General features: G+C 43.6%; 1 long non-coding RNA gene across 1 annotated transcript in view; it reads left to right on the top strand.

Moving 5' to 3' along the window:
• The window catches only part of LOC113991709, a 45,709-nt gene that overhangs the window by 15,311 nt on the left and 10,387 nt on the right, over nt 1-20,011 (top strand). Inside the window, exon 2 of the long non-coding RNA XR_003542018.2 lies at nt 603-696. This is a non-coding gene — a long non-coding RNA (uncharacterized LOC113991709). The remainder of the gene's footprint in view (nt 1-602; nt 697-20,011) is intronic.

The following is a 20,011-nucleotide window of genomic DNA, read 5'->3' as shown; positions in this document are numbered from 1 at the left end:
GGAAAGGGTGGTCAAGCATTGGAACAGGTTACCCAGGTGGAATCACCATCCCTGGGAATGTTGAAAAGTCCAGTGTTGGGTCCACTTGGTTGTCCCAGTTGTGTGATTCCGTCTTAGCAATCCCTTTAGATGCACAGCCTTTCTTTTTGTAGGAAATGTAGGAAAAATGCTGACAGATCCTTTTAACTGCCTAATACGGAATATAAAATATGAGAACACAAAGCAGGGGGAAATGACAATGATGTGAAATCATGAATTGCAGAAAATTAAAATTACTTGCTGTGTTTCACTGGGTATCCCCTAATGTTTGCACCCTGAAATTAAAAGGAAGAGGTGGGGTGTTTTTGTTTTCTTTTTCTCTGCATGTGTTACATTGTCAACAGACATTGTGTAGGCCAAAAGCAAAGCTTGCCTAATATATGTATATGTTTCTTTAACAAATTCATGAGGTGTGAAAACTCCCAAAGGCAGTTGAATCTAAAGATTAAACCTCAGTCTTGGGAATCCCTGAGCTTCAGACTGGAGGAAACAGAACAGACAAAGGCCTGTGTGTGCTTTTCACTTCTGATTTTCTTTTTTTTTTACTCTTTTTACCTGAACAGAGACAACACTGCTGAGCTGGGCCTTGGCTCTGTTGGGTTTTTGCTGCCCAGTGCTGAACGAGCGGCTCCACAACACAAGGGAGTAAAATTACGGGTGAGAGATATTTGCTGTTTTCTTTCCTTGATAACCTTTCTCGTTTCAGGGCTTTTTAAAATTTGATTTTGATTGTTTGTCTCCGTATCTCTTCATCTCATTGGATGTGATGTTGAGTGTTGTAGACCCAACCTCTGGGGTGGGTGTGTAGGAACGTTGTGGGCTCGGCGCTGGCAGGTGTTCGCCTCTGGATGGTGTTTCCTTGTTTTGACAGGTTAATAAGGGGTCGTCTCCACCCAAATTCTTCCCCTGGGTCCTGACCTTGGCTGGTCATTAAGCTCTGAGATGTCCCACGCTCACGGTGTGTTGACTTTGAGTTGGGTTTTCTGGCCAGAGCATTCCTGAGTGTTCTCTGCTGGGAACAGATGGTCAGTGAAAGTCCCATTTTTCAAGGTGTAACAGACTGTGTCTGGAAAACCTATGGAGTTCTTTAACAGCAGAAATAGTTTTCCTAAGCTGCATCTGTTTTTCTCACCTGGAATATCGTTAAGGGTCATTTGTATCGTGCCAAGAATAGTTGTTTCGTGTCCTCCAGCTTAATAGGAGGAAATAAGTCTTTCCTTGGGTATTTTTTGGCTTAGTGTCTGTTCCTCCTTTTAGAATGTTATTCTAGAATTTGAAAACACAAAGGGTTTTATATATTTATCTGAATCAATTATTTATCTTTATTTATTGAAGAAATCTTGGAAACAAGTCCCTAAGAAGTTTTTTTTTTAATTTTTTTTTTTTAATTTTTCTACCTCGATTTCCACAGCCTGTGGAGCACTGGCGTGTTCCAGCCCCGTTTCATAGACACAGCTAAAGAGATTTGTAATATTCAGTAAATAATATGCATAAATGATGCCTATTAATGTTCTGAGTAATTACCAACAACAGAGTAAATATGAGGTTAATGAGATTAACAGGAAAGAGGAACATAAGCCTTGACTGCACCTCCCTGTGGCCCCAGAGCTCGTGGTGGCCCCGTTTCTGTTGACAAGCCCAGCATGGCTGTGGATGCAGCAGTGCTTTTGCTGCTGTTCCCCATACAGGGCTTAATGAGTTCCTACTGCTGGCATTTTTCTTTAAATGCTGTATAATGTTATTAAATCCCACTCCTTGCAAGCGGATTTGAGCTATTATTTTGAAAATACATCTTTATTTGTGGCTTTTTTCCCCCTATTTGTTACTAGTGCTGGGGCTCAGTGATAAGGCCTTGCCTTCTGAATTCTTTTCCCAGACATCTGGTGCCCTCCGAGGTGTCTCCTCAAGGCCACCAGAGGAATTGGCCCAAGTCTTTTCTGACAAACATGTTGCTATCAGAATATTGTACTCAGAAATACATTGACATTTAACCCTTATTTTTTCATCTCAAGCTCCATCCTGACTTGATTCCATGTGTTCTTTACCTTTTTCCCTCCAAGTTCTCTCCAGCATGTGCTTTCCATTAAATATTGCAGGGAGAGGAAAATTCAATTTCCAAGCAAAACATCATTTTTCTTTTCTATTCTAGTATGTCTCAAGCCGTCTCTCTTTTCCAGGTTAGTGGGTTTGCTGCTCTCTGTCCATCATCCTCTGGTATCTTCTGCCAGTCTTCAATGTTTTTTTGATGCCACTACCTCAGAATTGTTTATTTGAGTTTTCTCCACCCAAAACTGCATCTGCGTGGTTGACTCAAAGCCGCAGGCACCGACTCCCCTTGCTGGTCTCTCGACAAACTGCAGTCTATTTTTTTTTTTCTATTTTAAATGAAAATGCCTCACTGAGAAACCTATTTCGTTTACTCAAGATAAATGTTGTACTTATGGCTCTGGCTTTTCTTTTTATGGCTGTTCTGATTAAACCATGAACCTTCAATGTAAACAATTCAGGTAGAGTATGGGCACTGCATATTGCCTAAATGAATTATTCACCTCTTAGCTTTTGTTTTCATTTCTTGGGTGTTTGGTTTTCCTTCTTTTGTTTTATTTTGTTTTTTTTTTTTTAATTTATTTTATTATTGGAAGTTATTTTCCTCCTGTTTCAATTTCGTAGGGCAGTGATTTCTCTCTTCTTTCATTTCTTTTGTGTTTCGGTGTGAGGTTGACTGGTTAAGGGATCAGGAACACAAGTTGTGTTCTCCTCTGTCCTCCCAGATGCAGGGAATGATGAGGGGAAAACCAGGAAAAGCCAGGATATCAATTCCTTGCTCCTAGTCTGGTGTTGCCAGCAGAATTTTTGGGTTTTTGATCATGGGTCATTTACACCACACCAGGTCTTCTGGTGACATGTAGGGTACACCAGTCTCGAAGGGAACAAGGATCTTTGCATGGGAGTTATCAGGGCTCATGGAAAGAGATTTAAATTAGATTTGAAGGGGAAAAGGGATAAAATCAGGCTTGCTGGAGATAAGCCTGGAGGTGGAATGCCAGTGTTGGAGGGATGGTGGGCTAGAGACGTCCTTTGTTCTGCCAAGTGCAGGTAGGAGATGGATATCCATGTGGAGATCCAAGCACACCGAGGATGCTAATGTGTTAGAAACTGTGGAAAAGCCTGAAAGTGGTCATGTAGGAATTAGGGTTTCTTCCCCCCAAAGCAGTGGGATCAATAGCCCAACTACACCAATGCCCACAGCACGGGCAGCAAACAGGAGGAGCTGGAAATCTGTGACATATTTGTCATCACAGAAACAGTGGGATGACAAGTGCAACTGGAGTGATGAACCTTCAGAGGGGACAGGGAAAGAAGGAAAGCTGGTGGGGTAACCCTGTGTGTTAGGGAGTGTTTTCGTCATCTGGAGCTTGATGTTGACAGAAGGGCTGAGTGTTTATGGATCAGAATCAAGAGAAAGGCCAACAAGGCAGATATCTTGGGATTTTGTTATAGAGCACCCAACCAGGATGAAGAGATGGATGAATTATTCTATAAGTAGCTGGGAGAAGCCTCGTGATCGCTGGCCTTTGTTCTCATGGGGGACTTCAACTGACCAGATGTTTGCTGGAAATACAATACAGAAGAGAGGAAACAGGGCAGGAGGTTCCTGGAATGTGTGGAAGAGAATTCCATAGCTCAGCTGAGGGAGCCAGCAAGGGAAAGCACCCACTGGATCTGTTTTTTGGGAACAGGGAAGGACTTGTGGGTGATGTGATGGTCAGAGGTCGTTTGGGGCATAGTGATTGCAAAATAAGAGTTTTTGGTTCTTGGACAAGTAAGGGTGTCTCAGAACTTAACTTGGACTTCTGGAGGGCAGTCTTTGGTCTCTTTAGGAGACTGGTTGAGACAGTCCCTTGGGAGGCAGTCCTGAGGGCAAAGGAGTGTAGGAAGGCTGGATGTGCTTTGAGAAGGAAATCTTAAGGGTCCAGGAGCAGGACACCCCTGTGTACCAAAAGACAAGCTGGCAAAAAAGAAGACCAGCCTACTTTAACAGAGAGTTTTGGGTGGAATTAAAGGACAAAGGGAGAGTTTATGACCTTTGTAAGAAGAGGAGGCAGCTCAGGATATCTACAAGGATATTGTGAGGATATGCAGGGAGAAAATTAGAAAGGCCAAAGCCCAACTAGAAGTTAATCTGGCTACTGCCATAAAGGACAATAAAAAATGTTTCTATAAATACATCAGCAACAAAAGGAGGGTGAAGGAGAATCTTCATCCTTTATTGGCTGTGGGGAGTAACTCAGTGAAAAGACTGAGGTACTTAATGCCTCCTTTGCCTTGGTATTTAATAGTAAGACCAAGTTGTTCTTGGGGTACCCAGGCCGTGAATCAGAAGTCAGGGATGGGGAACCAAAGGAAGGTCCCCTAATCCAAGGGGAAATGGTCAGTGACCTGCTACACCACTGACACACACACAAGTCTCTGGGGCCTGGTGGGATCATAGAATCATACAACGGTTTGGGCTGGAAGGGACCTTTAAGGGTCATGTAGTCCAAGCCCCTGCCATAGGCAGGGACACCTTCCATTAGATGAGGTTGCTCTGGAGTGCATCCAACCTGACCTTGAATATTTCCAGGGATGGGGCATCTACCAACTCTCTGGGCAACCTGGTCCAGGGATTCACCAACTTCATTGTAAAAAAATGTCTTCCTTTGAAACTAAGATATGGGATTTTGATGGGAACAGTTCCTCCCTTGCCCTGTGAAGACATAACAAAGAGCAGTCTCAGGGAGAAGACAGTAGATCTTGAGTTTTCCTAGTGGGATGATCTCCCTCCCTTTTTCTCAGTCATCATTCCAGTTGGTAACTGGGAGACCAGTTGAACTCGGGGTTGTCTCTCTGTGGCTGTGGCCATGAGTCTCGTTCCTGGTCAGTGTGCAGGGAAGTTGTGCTGATGCTTCCAGAGGTTGCAGTGTAGCTGGCCAGAGGCTGCTGAGCTGCAGGACAGCAAGACCTCCGTAAAGGAACTTGTTAAGCCCCAGCATGATTGCTCATAGTTTCATTTTGATCTCTTTGGAAGTAGAAAAGTGATGGAAACACCAAATGTGTCTTTGTGAGTGCAAGGGAGGGAGTCACACACATATCCCGTGTGAGGGCTCAGCCTGCTGCAGCATGTTACTGAGCACTTAAAATTTCACAAGAGATATTAAGACTTGAGAAATCTATTTTGCTGCCTTGTAAGTGTGTGATTAAACCTTCCCCATTTCCTTCTCTTTCACTTTGGGAATCTTTAAGTCCTTGTGCTTGTTTTCTTTAGGCATCGCATTGGAAGCAAGAGTGGCTTCGTTATTTATTTATTTATTTATTTTTGGAGCTCACTCCTCTCTGCCTGTTTTATGCAAAAGCACTTTAATTGATCTTGCAGACGGTCGAGGAGGGGACAAAGAGAAGGAAATATTTAATGCAGTGTATAATTCTTTCTGGTTTTGCCTCAAAATAAAAAGCCACTTTGCAGGGATTTATGTATCTAAACACAGTTTATGCAGAGGGTGCAGCTCTGTTTTATCTACCCACTGCAGCAGGCTGATGCAAAGAAATCAATGGTATGAACTGGTTCAGGGTAACTCCCAAACTCTTCCAGTCATAAACACAGTGCCAGTTTCTTGCCACTTGGAGTGTAATTGTCGTATCTTTTTGGGAAATATTTGTGATTTTCTTTTGTGTTTTAATTTAGTCTCCTTGAACATTAAAAATTAAAATTATGCAAGTCCATTCCTTGCTATGCTCTGTTGAAGCACAATAACATCCCGTTCAACCAGGAGTCTTTCCTATGCATTTTGCAGCTCTGGGATGCTTTGGATGCAGGTGAGAGGGCTGTGACTTGTCTTTAATTCTCCTGGATACACACTGCTGCATTCCAGAGCTGATTCAAACCTGGCAGTTGAACACAGATTGCCTGAATTGCAAAGCACCACTACAGTGTTAACACCTCCCTCTTGTCTATTTAAGGTGGAACAACTGGGGGGATTCGATGCTGTTGTTCACTTACCTTCGAGGTTTGAGATCTGAATGTCTTTGATCTGCACATGCTGGCTTGAGTCAGGAATATCTGTGGGCTGGAATGACCTTGCTTTGGCTCCATCATAGTCAAAGGTCAAGTTAAACTGTGTGTATCAGGTCCTGCTCCGTGTTTGGGATTTGTTGTGGCTGAGATATGGAATAAACACGTGGGTTAATGCACATCTCCTTGGTTTGCTCCTTCAATACTAAAGATTTCTGGAGATATCTGGATGTGACCTGCAAGAGGCAGCTGAGAGGCTGTCCAAAAGCTCTCCCTAAAACAGTGACCTGTGTCCATCATGGTGAGTTCAACCATAGAATCCATAAGGTTGGAAAAGACCCCTAAGATCATCCAGATAAACAATTAACCCAGCACTGCCAGCTCCACCATTAACTGTGTCCCTAAGGATCTGCATCCAGCTGAAGCCATAGTGTGATGCAGGTGTATGGCAGGATGCCATGGGAATGATGGAGAAAGGACCAAGCTTCAACATCCCATCAGAAACCTCTTCCCTGAAGGTAGACAGAGTAGAGCCACCCAAATACTTGTCCTACTGTTGAAGGTCCCCCTGGTAATGATTAAGCTTCAGCACTGCTGTAGGATACAGGTGTTGTGAGCTGGGAGATGTGCAAGCACAAGACCAGAGATTGGTTCCTGTCTTGGATAACTTCAGATTTACTGGAGAGTAAAAGGAAGCAAGAAGAAGATGGTCAGCATCCTAATAAGACTGTTTCAGGTCAGTAGGTCCTGAGGAAGCCTGATATCCCACAGAAACAGCTTTGGGAAGCCCTCTGGAGCTTGGAAAGACTGGAGATGTGGACGATGGGGTTGTTGTCACCTTCCTGAGAGTTTGTCCATTCCACTGATTTAAAATACTTAGAAGAGATTCAGTCTTTTAGAAGTTGTATGAATGTCTCAAGTAAGTGAAACCCCTTATTGAAATAGCATTTTGATAATTTGGAGGATTTCAGCTGCATTCATTTGAAATACGCCTTGTGCCATGACTTAATAGTGTATTTGCAATATCTTTTTGGGTCACTTTTTTTTAATATTGAACTTGAAAATGAACAGCCCCTGTCAGCCCCACTCCCCCAAAAAAGGATGAGGAAAAGTGAGAAATAAGCAAGAAGAGCTTTTCATTAAACCTAAATTCACTTAGAAAAGCATCTTTGGAAGCTCATTCTGTACTTTTATTGCAAGGGTGGTGTTATAGTGCTCTACTATATCAGAGAACTGTGTAACAGCACGTCCTCTGTCCTGAACAACTGCTCAGAGCTGTAGGGTTTTGTGTTCAAGTCCATGAATATTTTAGCTTCGTGTCTTCAAGGGTAAAATGAAGGAGTAGCTGCTCTGAGGGATTAATACAGAGTGAATTAGATGTTTGTAAAAGGCATTAAAAACCACAATCACTGTGTCGAATCCCAGTGCTGGAAATGCGAGGAGAGAGGCTGCAGTGCATCCTCATGTTGCAGAGGGGCATCCATCTGGATTGCAGGATGAAGAGGGGCTGGATATCTGTTTAATGTGTGCTTAGATGACATGAAAAGAGGGAAAAAAACCCCAACCCCCCACCCCTTCTAAGCAGCAATTATAAAAATAGTTGGAAGAATCCCCAGGGATGTCGTCTCTCTCTTCTCTCACAGTTTCAATAAGCACCCCAGGCCAAGTGCTTGTGCTCACCACGAGGATGATGTTTCTTGACCCTGAAAGCTGCATCCCAACATTTTCCCTCTGTCTCCCAGCCACGAGGCAGGACTAACACACCCCACTGGGCAAGGAGATGCCCAAGGACTGGCTCACAAGCAGAGGATGGTGGTGTCCTCTGAATGTCCTGCTCCTACAGCATCACCACCAGGGTGGGGCCAGGCACCATCTTTGATCTAAGTAGCCACTAACTGGGGGAACTGAGACCTGTTTTCCCACTATCATGGTTATTCTGGAGACCCAGCAATGCCTGAAGCAGCCCAGCCCTTGTTCTCTTGGCTGGGCATGGAGCTGGTGTGGGGGTTTTTTTTGCCACCTTCTCAGAAATCACTCTCAACTCATCTTGCTTTTTTTAGCAACGTGCTTTCATCATTTGTAATGCTAAAGGCTCTCCTGCGATGGAGGAGGGTTTGGCTGTTATTTTTAACTGAATGTTTCATTGATCTGATTTACAGCATGAGCTGCTGGATGAGCAGGAGAGCGGAGAGGCAGCCGTGGGGTGGGCTGGGGTGGGAGGGAGCACTGCGGGCAGGTCTTGAGCTCCCCCCTTGTCAGAGCCGATGCATCACAGAGCTGCAGCCCAAAGATGCCTTTTTGCATCATTTCAAGCCAATAAAAGTCAGGGTTCCACTCTCTTTTAAGTGAATTAATGAGTTTTAGCCTTGTCCAACATTTTGGCATTGGTGTGCTGAGCCAGCTCCAGAGTTCGATTAATTCTAAACAAAACCCCACCAAAAATAATTTTAAAAATACTGCGATTTTGGGTAGATGAGATGTAATCTTAGCTCTGTGAGGCAGCTTATGCTTTCTCTTGGATTCAATTAATCTTGCTGCACTCCTAGCTGGAGAGGATGAGTTCCAGCTACTGGGACATGGTGGGACCTCAGTTGGCGTGATGGGGTGGAAGGTGGTTTCTTCTGGGCAATGTTGTTCTCTCCTGGAGAAAGGGAGGCTGAGGGGAGACCTTATCCCCCTCTACAACTACCTGAAAGGAGGGTGTAGTGAGGTGGGTGTCAGTCTTTTCTCCCAGCTAACAAGTGGTAGGATGGGAGAAAATGGCCTCAAGTTGCACCAGGGGAGGTTTAGGTTGGACATTAGGGAATATTTTTTCACTGAAAGGGTTGCGAAGCATTGGAACAGGCTCCCCGGGGAACTGGTGGAGTCACTATCCCTGGAAGTGTTCAAAAAAACCTATGGATATGGCATTCTGGGACATGTTTTTGTGGTGTTGGGTTAACGGTTGGACTCGATGATCTTGGAGGTCTTTTCCAACCTTAACAATTCTGTGCTTCAGTGGCTCTGGTGTGGAATGCAAAGCCTTCATGGAGTGCAACCCAGAGCCAGGAGCACCTGAACCCTTCAATGACAGGTTTGAGTGTTCAGCTCTGTCCTAACCAAGTGCATAAATAAAGCTGGAAGCCTGAGGAGTGGGTTATTTTTCTACTTGGCCAACCAGAAAATTAAATACAAATACGGTGTTTGGGGCACTGGTTTGAAAGTGAGAGCAGATGAGCACCATTAGGTTGTTTACAGAAATTACTTTTTTTTCCTTTTTTTGATAGTTTGAAGTCTTTCGCTTCCTTTAAGGAAGTGTGTTGGTGTCTTTCTGCCTCTTCCACTGCAGCAGGTTGATTGAGTTAATCACATCAGAGACAAGTGTACAGTTCACTGATTTTCTCCTCTACCCAACCATCAGCGTGTGTGTTCATGAAGCACATAAGGACTTAATATGTCCATGTCCTCAAGGAAAGGATGAACAAATTCACTGATTATCTGGTTTTTTTGTATCTTCTAGTCAATCAGTTACTATGTGTCCAGGTCTAGATTACCCATGTAAGAAGAAAAAATAATAATGTCAAGGAGCACGGTCATGAAAAGTAGCCCCTCTGTGAGGTCAGGGTGGATACCTGTGTTTTAGAGATCCTCAGTTGTTTTGGGGCAAGTGTGTCTATGTGGATAGTCCAAATTTAGAAAGGAAAGAAGGGTGAGATTCAATCCTGGTAGATTGAGCTTCTTCATATTTTTGCAGAATCACAGAATATTTAGATTTGGAAGGGACCTCTGGAGATCATCCAGTCCAACCTCCATGAGAAGGCAGGGTCACCTGGAGCAGGTGACATATGAATGCATCCAGATGGGTTTGGATGCCTCCAAAGAAGGAAACTCTACTCCTTGCCTGGTCGGCTGTTCAGTGCTCTGCCACCCTCAATGTAAAGAAGTTCTTCCTCGTGTTGAGATGGAACTTCTTGTGTTTTAGTTTGTGTCCACTGCTCCTTGTTCTGTCACTGGACACCGCTGAAAAGAGTCTGGCACCATTCTCTTGATACCCATTTTTGAGGTATTTGTATGTTTTGATGAGATCCCCTCTCAGTCTTCTCCTCTCCAGACTAACCAGACCCAGCTCCCGCAATCTCTCCTCACAAGAGTTTTCTTCTTTAACTCCCAACTGGAGTTTGGGCCATGAAGGACCCACTGAAGTCAGTGGCAGTGCTGTGTGTCAGTTGTCTGCTGATGACATAAAATCACAGAATCACAGAATGGTTTGGGTTGGAAAGGACCTTAAAAACCATCTCCTTCCAACCCCCTGCCATGGGCAGGGGACCTTCCACTGGACCAGGTTCCACGCAGTGCAGACCTCCATCATGTTCTTCCAACAAAACCGCAGAAAGAGTTTCTCCTTTACTCGAGAAACTGTGTTTTCATCAGCTGATGGTGTTCAGGAAGGAAGAAGTGAACTCTTTACATTGCTTATCTCCTGTACCTCATTGCTCATCTCCTGTAGTGTTCCCAAAAAGACTGAGAGCTGAAGTGCAGCCAGCTCAGGGCAGCAATCCTTTGCACTTTACTGGAGGGAGATCCTGGCTCCCCAGACTTCTGCACTAACAGGAACGAGCCATCTGGGAGACAGGAGATGACTCCAAACTGTTCTTTTCTGTTGGTGTGTGTGACTTTGCCAAGGAGGAGGTTCCTGTCACACTGGGTGCTACTATTGATGGCACCGATACAAAGCTTGTGTGCTCCATCATAAGCAGTTCTGGGCCTCTGAGGATGAGTGTGCTCATGTCTGGGATGAGGAAGGCTCTTGCATTTCCAAACTTGCTCTCTGGTTGCTCTTTCCCCTGAATGCCCTACTTAGCTAATTTTTCTGTTGTTTGTAAACTTTTCTGTTGTCTTCCATTGCCCTCAATTTATGAATGACCTTTCCTGCAGCCTGAATGCAGTTCTTGATACTGTGAGCAATATAAACTGTCTGAAATGATACCTCTCATCCTCCATCCATCTCAGTTTAGTTTTGTAGGAGGATTGTGGATTATCACTTGGAGTTTGCTTTCAGAATTGAGGATGGTGATAAATAAATGCCTCTGGAGGACGTGGACTGCTTTAACCAGCTCAAGATATGAAAAATAAACAAGAATGCATTTTTAATTTTATTTTTCCTTCATTGATGCCTTGTATAGAACTCAATGTTTTTTTCAACCTACATTTTCTAGAGTTGTAGGCAAAGATGCTCCTGTCAGCTGATTTTCCTGCCTCACATCTGGAAATGCCAGTTAGGGTCATTGCAGTAAAGGCAGCTGTGACTTGGTTTGAAGCTGCACTATTGCAAATTCTGCCTTTGCATGGCTTCCTCTGCACCTGGAATTGTTTCCCTCTCCATGAGATGACTTCCGATTGGAAACCTACAGATGCATTGCTGTATTTTTCTTAGTAATCTCTGGCATTCCCTTAATTTTTAGACTGCACTTTAGCGGAACGGTTGTTGAGATCCAGCTGCGTTGGCATCCACCAGTTCTGCTCTGACTTGACTGCAAACGAGTCTCTGTGTTAGATGATGAAAGTTTTTAAAATAGGAAAGCATATTCATGCAATGAATGATACAGATCTAGTTTTTGGAATAAAGTGACAAAAATCGGGTCTTTTTTTGACTGAAGTGGTACCTTTCTGTTTGTCCCTTGCTCTACTTAATTATGGTCCCAATTTCTTCAACAACGGGAGAGCAGTGTGGATGCATTTGTTGGACACAATAGGTTTATGTTGGAAATAAACTTTGTCATTTGTTGTTTGGGCACTGGATATTTAGGGACCAAGAACACACTCCTCAGGCCTCTGGTTGTGGGGCATCTGCTTCTCACGAGGGGTTTTTGGGATGCAAAACACTGATACTCTGGTGCTTGTCAGGGTGTGTCTATGTGAGAAACCCAGTTGCTGAATCATGGAATCACAGAGTGGTTTGGATTGGAAAGGATCTTAAAGATCATCTGGTTCCAACCCCCTGCCATGGGCAGGGACACCTTCCACTAGACCAGGTTGTTCAGAGCTCCATCCAACCTGGCCTTGAACACTTCCAGGGGTGGGGTGTCCACAACCTCTCTGGGCAACCTGTGCCAGGGCCTCACCACCCTTATTATAAAGAACTTCTTCCTAATATCTAAGCCCACCTTCCTTCAGTTTAAAGTAATTCTCCCTTGTCCTATCACTCCATGCCCTTGTCCAAAGTCCCTCTCCAGCTCTCTTGGAGCCCCTTTAGGCACTGGAAGGGGCTCTAAGGTCTCCCTTCTCCAGGCTGAACACCCCCAACTCTCTCAGCCTGTCTCCATGGGAATAGAGTTCCCATCCTTACTATCTCACTTAACTTTCAGGCTGATAATTATGGTTTAGGATTTTAATTTATTTTTCTTTTCTCCAATTTGATTAAGCTGCCCAACAGTTTGAAGTTGCAAGAGCAGCTGAAAGGGCAGGAGAATGGGACTCATAGAAGGGCAAGTCAACATAGACCATTGATGGTTCTTGTATCTCTGTAATTCTTTGTGATGATCACCACCATGTTGCTGGGAAAGGCTGGCAAAGTGGCATCTGTCACTCCATGACAATAGGGCCATTTTGTTTGAAAATGGAGGAAAAGAATAGGCTAAGTGTCTGGAAGCAGTGCCATGGGAACAAGTGGTAGAGACTCTTTTATCTACTCAGGAAGATCTCCTGGTGATGAATGTCAAAGAAATGCATCTCCTGTGACTTCTGCATCCCTTGTGACACAGCATCTCTCTTGACAGCATCTCTCTTGACTTTTGGTAGCCTATTTGTGGAAGTCTTCAGAGAACATATTCTCCTACATGTTCTCCCATCTGTCTTTTTCCCAAACTCACTGGCCTTGGTGCGTGCTCAAGAATAGACTTGCTTTCTGCGTTATGTTGAGAAGGCAGTTAAGAATTTATTTTTTGACCTTCCTGTGTTTAGATGATGATATTTTTAGTATCTTATGTGATGGCTGTTCCTGAGTCGATCTGTAGTTTGGACTCTCTTTTCCCGTTTAGTCGCAAAAGTGAGAACTTGATCAGAGCCTTAATCCCAAAGATATTTTGGGGTGTTCTGCCACCTGGACCAGGTTGTGGAAGAGCCCTTTTCATGGCGCTTAATCACTGTTTTACATTGTTTATAAAAGTCTTTTTTGGGAATGGGTGAACTGGGAATGTAGCATTTACTAGTTCATCCATTCCTGAAAATGTGCGGTCGCTTAGCTGTGCAACCACTGAGTAAATATACAAAAAGGGAGCCCAAAATATCACCCTATCCCCAAAAAAGTGTGAAATGGGAAAGAAGGGATTGTTTCTCCATGTAAAGTTTTTTTACTTATTTTTTTTAATTAATTCCCCGTGATTAGATGTGCTTTTTATTCTGTTTACCCCTTACCCCATCTTAGGCTTGCAGGCAGATAACTGGGGACGGTCTTGTCTTTTCTAAACAAGGGATAATACAGGCAAAACCATCTCAAATAATCTTAAAATTGTAAGATATGGAACAAGCTCCCTCTAAAATGACATCTGTTCAGGATATGGTGCATCCCTTGACTGCAGCATAATTAGACCCTACTCAGCTGTGTAACTTCTGACATGGATTGGCATCTGCTTCTCTGAAGGCTTAATGGTGCCTTTAATTATAAGTAGTCTAGGAATTGCCTAGAGAGACACAGGGTTCGTTTAGCTCAGGAATCTCTCTTTTGGATGGTGGCCACTAATAAAAGACTCAAAAGAGGAGGAAGCAATGTCCTGATATGCAAATGAGGTGGTGATTTCCCCCCAGGTTTCTCCTGATGGTTAATCATTAAGTCTGGCTTCAGCATTTCATGTCACAACTTAGTTATGACAACTTTGGCTGGTCTTGTTATGAATTTCCCCTGTACCTTTGGATGTTGGAGTTCTTGGCCTCCAAAACCTGTGCTGCAGGTCAATAACTCAAAAAAATTCAATCATCTCTTCAATATTTCCTGACTTTTTTTTTTTTTTTTTGAGGGAGATTTCCTGTTTTTTCCTGGTATGTGGTAGGAAGCAGAGAGATTCTACATGTCTTCTCTAAACTGTTCCTTATTGGGTTCATTATTTCTGCTGTGTTTGGTGCCCATTTCCTTTCCAAGTCAAACTCAATCCTTCAGTGTGTCTCCTTCCTTCTCCCCAGTCTCCATGGGCCAAAGAGCATTTTTGCTGCTCATCTCTCTCCTTTTTGTAATCTCCTTCTCTATTAAAAGGAATAAGATCTAAATGACACTGCACCACCAATTTAACCTTATAATTTCCATAAAAATTTAGAGTAGTTTGGGTTGGAAGGAACCTAAAGATCATCCTGGTTCAACCTCCCTGATAAGGGCAGGGACACCTTCCAAGTAACACCTTGGTTACTCCAAGCCCTGTCCAACCTTGTCTTGGACACTTCCAGGGATGGGGCAGCCACAACTTCTCTGGGCAACCTGTGCCAGGGCCTCACCACCCTCTGAGTGATGAATTTTATGTTATAAGAATCTATAATAATGATATTTTACCTTACAATAATCTTGATGTTATTCTGTCTTCTTTGCTATGCATCCCATTTGTTACCTGAAAGTATTAGCCTGGGGCAGAGTTTCTTTTTGAGGTGCCGGTGGTGTCATCCAGTAGATAATTGAGCTAAATTTCCTGCATCATTTACATAAGGGAAAAAAAACAACTTGCATCCTCAAGAAGGCAGTGACTTGGCATTTTGGGGACCATGAGCTTGTTGTCCTCTTCTTTGCTCATCAGTTGATGTCCCCCATGACCACAGAATCACAGAACGGTTTGGGTCGGAAGGGACCTTCAAGACCATCTCATTCCAACTCCCTGCCATGGGCAGGGACATCTTCCACTAGAGCAGGTTGCTTGTCCTGGATGGGCTCTGCTCATTTCCATGGTCAGGCTCAAGTGGTGATGACACCAGTCCCAAAGGACTTGAAGAAGTTGCAGGAGATCTGTGACCCCTTCCATGGTCAGTGGAGCTCCTTTGGGGAGGCTCCAGTCTCCCTCCCTTGGCTGTAGAGAAGCCAAACTGGATTCCAAGACAAAACATGTTGGTTACGTGGGTGGGCTTGGCTTTGGAATGGCTTTTCCTCTCTTCCCTGTTCTCTAACACATTCAGGGAATTAGAATAGGATTCATGTTGGTGTTTACCACTCAGATGTGCCTGCTCAGCAGTCTGGCTGCTGTTCATACCTCTGCAAGCCTCTTCTTGCACATCCCAGTCCTTGAAGTGATGACAAGGTACTTAATGATCTGTGTTCTCATTTTGCTGCCTGGACTTGGCAATATTTGGGATTCTGCTCTTATTTGCTTCCTCCTAAACTGAAGAAGGGGGTGGAGAAAGGATGGTTGAGATTCTCAGTCGAAGCTCACCTGCCATGAGTATGGGACCTGGAGTCCCTCTGAGGTTGTGCTTCACCCATGGAACTGTTTTGACCTTTCACCTCTGCTACTTGTGATGTTTTTTTCCACATTAGAGAAAACTAAGCTGAAAATTTTCTGCCATTGGTAGCTCTAAAATCGAGCCAGCAGCATTAACTGCATTCAAAGTTATGACCTGGAGCAGGTTACCATCATTTTAAACCCTGTGTGTTCAAATCCTTTGCAGAAAGCATCCCCTCGGATCAATACCCAGATCCTGGCTAAAAGATGCAACACCAACCACCAAGGTCACCTTTCCACTTTGGGACAAGCACAATCACTTGGAGGATCTTCCTGGTTTCTTTGCTGCCTTTCACTTTGATCTGGGAGCACTTTTCTTTCCCCTCAGCCTCCTGGCATCTTTGTGAGGAAGGGAGGTATTGAGAGGGAATAATTTACAGGACTTTGTGGCACGGTGCCATTTTGTTACAGTGTAATCACACTTGAAGTATTCAATAGAAAGTCGTAGTTCTCGAGTTAATGAGGGAGATTGCTGTTGGATTATGTCCCATGTGATTTTTCTTTGTGTGTGTGGTAAAGTTTTCTTGCTGCAATGAGATAAATAAAGAATTATATCTACATTTTTAATAGCTGGTATCAGAAGTGAAGCACTTCAATTAAAATAGTTCTAGATTTTTATTTTTCTCACATAAAACTGTTTTATTGTCTTACATCCTTCCATTTCCCCCCCCCTCTTTCCGCAATCTTAAAATCAGGATACAAATTGTTTCCCTTTGCCCACACTCTGCATAAAGCATCTCTCTCCAAAAATAGCAGAATGATGTTACATTCCATTTGTTGTAGGAAGAAAAACAGCGATTTGGAGGTGAACAGCAGAGCGAAAGTTTTTTGGGAAGACAGGAATTGCTTTTTCTCATTTCTTATTTTTTGGTGGTTGTTGTCAGATCTGCACCAGTTGTGACCTGGTGATGCTGTGCAGGTGCTGCAGCTGGTGGAGGAACAACGGAGAAGGGATTGGAAGAGCATGGGCAGAGTATTTCTGCATTTTAGGAGTTCCAGGGTTCACCTTTGGTAGCAGGGCTGAAAGAAATGGAGGCAGTTTAGAGAACCATTTCAGGTGATTTTCGGTATCAGCCTGGAAAAAGTATAAATGTCCTTCCATCCAGCCTAAGGGAAATAAAAGCAATTCAAGGTAGCTTGAGGATCCCTTTTTCTCAGAGGTTTCCAGCAGATCGTAGGATCCCAGAATGGTTTGGGTTGGAAGGGACCTTAAAGTCCCTGAAGTTCCAACCCATGCCATGGACAGGGACACCTTCCACTAGACCAGGTTACTCAAAGCCTGATTCAACCTGTTCTGTTTAAAAACCAGATGACATTCATGGTTTTTTGGAGATTTGTGGACAGTTTCTGCTGCTCTGTTACTCTTAAATTGGCAGGGTTTTCTTGTTCAATGTCTTGTTCCTTGTCCTAATTTCTAGGGAAGGAAGTATTCCTAATAGTCAAAGAAGGACACTGGAGCAGATAAAGTGTTGTTGTATGATAATTCCTGCACTCCGAAGTTCCAGGGAACCTTTGATCAGTCCTCTGCGTGATTATCTTAATATCACCAAGGCTGATAATGTAAATGGAGATTTCAAGCTTGACCTGATTCATAAATAGGATAAGTTAAAATGATGAACGTGATTGAGTTATTTGCTGCAGCTGCTTCCAGGGCTGGATTGATTTGAATTTCTGCTGACAGGGCATTGAGACATTGGGAAGGACATCCCTGAGTTTATTAACAGAGTGCTGGGGAAGGAGGAGTGTTGGGGGATATGAAGGGTGACCTGTTTGGGCTCTGAAGCCTTGGCTGGTGGAAAGGTCTTCTGCAATAATTTAGTCTGGTTTTAGCAAAATAGTTAAATTAATATAATACCTTGAATTGAATATTATGTTCCTGGTACTTTCACTGTAGCTGGTGCTTCTCAGTGTCTTGTTTCTTACCTTGCCTAGTTCTTTGGGCTCCGGATTGTTGTTGGTTTGGGGTTTGGGCACTTAAACAAATACTGACTTATTGATAAAGAGTTTTATTTGGGTTGTTTGTATGTTCTGGCAAAAGTTCTGTTGGCAAAAGACTCCCTGGTCCACGTTGGGATTTTGTCTCAGACACAGACATTGTGAAATGCTCATCAGTGGAGTGCAGGGCCTAAGCTGGATCCTGCTATGGAAATCTCTCTCCTATAGCATCTCAGTTGCTTGTCCGAACATCAGACTCAAATCACTTTTTCTTCTTTTCTCTCAACGTTTCACCTGTGTGTACCTTCCATCACAGTTCAAATTGGGCCTGAAAACTTTGACATCACAGAAATTCGTATCTGTGACCCTGTCTGGTGGATTTCTTGCCCCCTGGCTCTTGATGTTGATGAAGAAAGAGCATCTCAGCAGAGTCACTGTAGCACTTGCCAGTGAAGTCTTGAGGTAAGACGTTGTTGAGAACCTCAGCCTTCTCCATGTCCCGAGTAACCAGGTGTCCTATTTCCTTCTGGAGAGGGCCCACATTTTCCTTAGTCTTCCTTTTATCACAAACATACCTATGGAAGCTTTTCTTGTTGTCCTCGATGTCCCTGATGTCCCTGGCCAGGGCTTTAGCTTTTCTCACTTGGTCAATCTCTCTGTACTTCTCCCAGGCTGTTTCCACCCTCGCTGGGCTTCCTTTTGCTGTTTGAGTCTGTCCAGGAGCTCCTTGTCCATCCTCACAGGCCTCTTGGCACTTTTTCCTGACATCATCTTTGTTGGGATGCATCGCTCTTGAGTTTGGAGGAGGTGATCCTGGAATATCAGCCTTTCCTCCGAGGGTTTATCCCATGGCTCTACCGAGCAGATCCCTGAGGAGGCCAAAATCTGTTGTCCTAAATTCCAGGGAAGTGAGCTTTCTGTGCACTCACCTGGCTGCTTTAAAGATCTTGAACTCCACCATTTCATGGTCACTGAAGCCAAAGCTGCCCTCGAGCTTCACATTCCCCACCAGGGGAATAACCCAAACATTGGGTTGGGTTGGTGAGAACAAGGTTCCAGCACAGCCCCTCTATAACACAGTTCTGTGTCCTGACATTCTCCTCATCCAGGCCCATGTCCACAGAACTGTGATGTGTTTGCTCTGCAGATCTTCATCCTAAAACATACATCTCACCCACCACCTCTCCTCTCCTTAACCTGCAAAGATTTAAGGCACTTAATGGCTGGAAGCTTTGGCAACATGAATTAAAAGCCCTTTATAAATCAGGATTTGTTGGTCTTCAGTGCACTGTGTAAAGGTAAAAAGAGACTGCACCTCCTCCTGCTGCTGCTTCCTGGCTCTGTCCTTGTGGTGAATCCTCCTTCTTGTGATGTTTCCTCTGTAAATCCTGCAGGTTGTAACAGTCTCCTAAATCTTGCAATTTGCTAAAGAAAATATCTTCTATATTTGCTTATTTGTTAGTTTTAAGAGAGTCATTTGTATTTGACCAGCTTTACAAAACTCTCTGGGTGTATATATAGAAATACATAGAGATATATTTCATTCTTAGCACAACTTCTTATATATATATTTATTTTTTTTTTAATTCTAAAGAGCTGAGTAAACTTCCTCCACCTGTTGTGAAGTGATGCTTTGTTTTTTATCAGAGTCAAGATCTAAAGGCACATCTAAAGGCAGTCACTGTTCTCATTCCTGCACTTCATCTGTGCAGCACCTGAGATCTGATTGGCTTTAACTTCTCCCACATCCCAGACAACCTGGTGTTGGCAAATGCAGCAACCCCATCTCAGCTGACGTGCATGGATTTGAAAAATTGAGGTTTTCCTGGTGCTTTAGCTTTGACAAGGGGGTTTTAGTGCACCACATTTCTATGGACATCTGAATTACAGCCCCATTTTTCATTTATTTGGGCTTATTTTAATCTACATCTTTTTTTTCTTTCTTTTTTTTTTTTTTTCCCCAGCACTACTGCTTTTTATGGGCCTTTTAAAAAACCAAAAATAGTGCATTTTTTCCTGCTCAAAAATCAGTGTCTGGTGCTGGGAAGGCCTTTTACAAATGCAGTGCAGCGCTGCTGCAGGGAACAGCCTCCCATAGCAACTTCCAGCTTGAAAACTGAAATCACATCACCCCATATGACAGCTTTATTATTAGATTGGCATATGAACCCTTGGAAGGGGTCTAGGTGGCAGTGGAAAAGTTCCTCTAGATTCTGTCTTTGGATGTTTTGGGGTTTTTTTAAATTTATTTTGTGTTTTCTGGGGGCTTTTTATCACTTTGAGTTTTGCTTTTGTTCCTTTTTTCCCCCTCTTTTAAAATGTTTTTCTTCTTCAGAGAAAATAACTTTTAGAAAAGCGAGAGACACCATTCTAGGGAAGGTAGGAGATCTCACGTGATCATGGCCATCACTCCAGCCACTTCACAGAATAAGAGGGTCACAGAATGGTTTTCGTTGTAAAGGACCTTCAAGATCATCCAATTCCACCCCCTGCCATGGGCAGAGACACCTTTCACTATCCAAGGTTGCTCCAAATCCAA

This window comes from Pipra filicauda, unplaced genomic scaffold (genome assembly GCF_003945595.2).
Source record: "Pipra filicauda isolate LSUMZ 115617 unplaced genomic scaffold, ASM394559v2 scaffold402_size659489_pilon, whole genome shotgun sequence".
Classification (NCBI taxonomy): domain Eukaryota; kingdom Metazoa; phylum Chordata; class Aves; order Passeriformes; family Pipridae; genus Pipra; species Pipra filicauda.
Note: the sequence above shows the minus strand (reverse complement) of the source record. Positions and strands in the feature narration are given on the sequence as shown.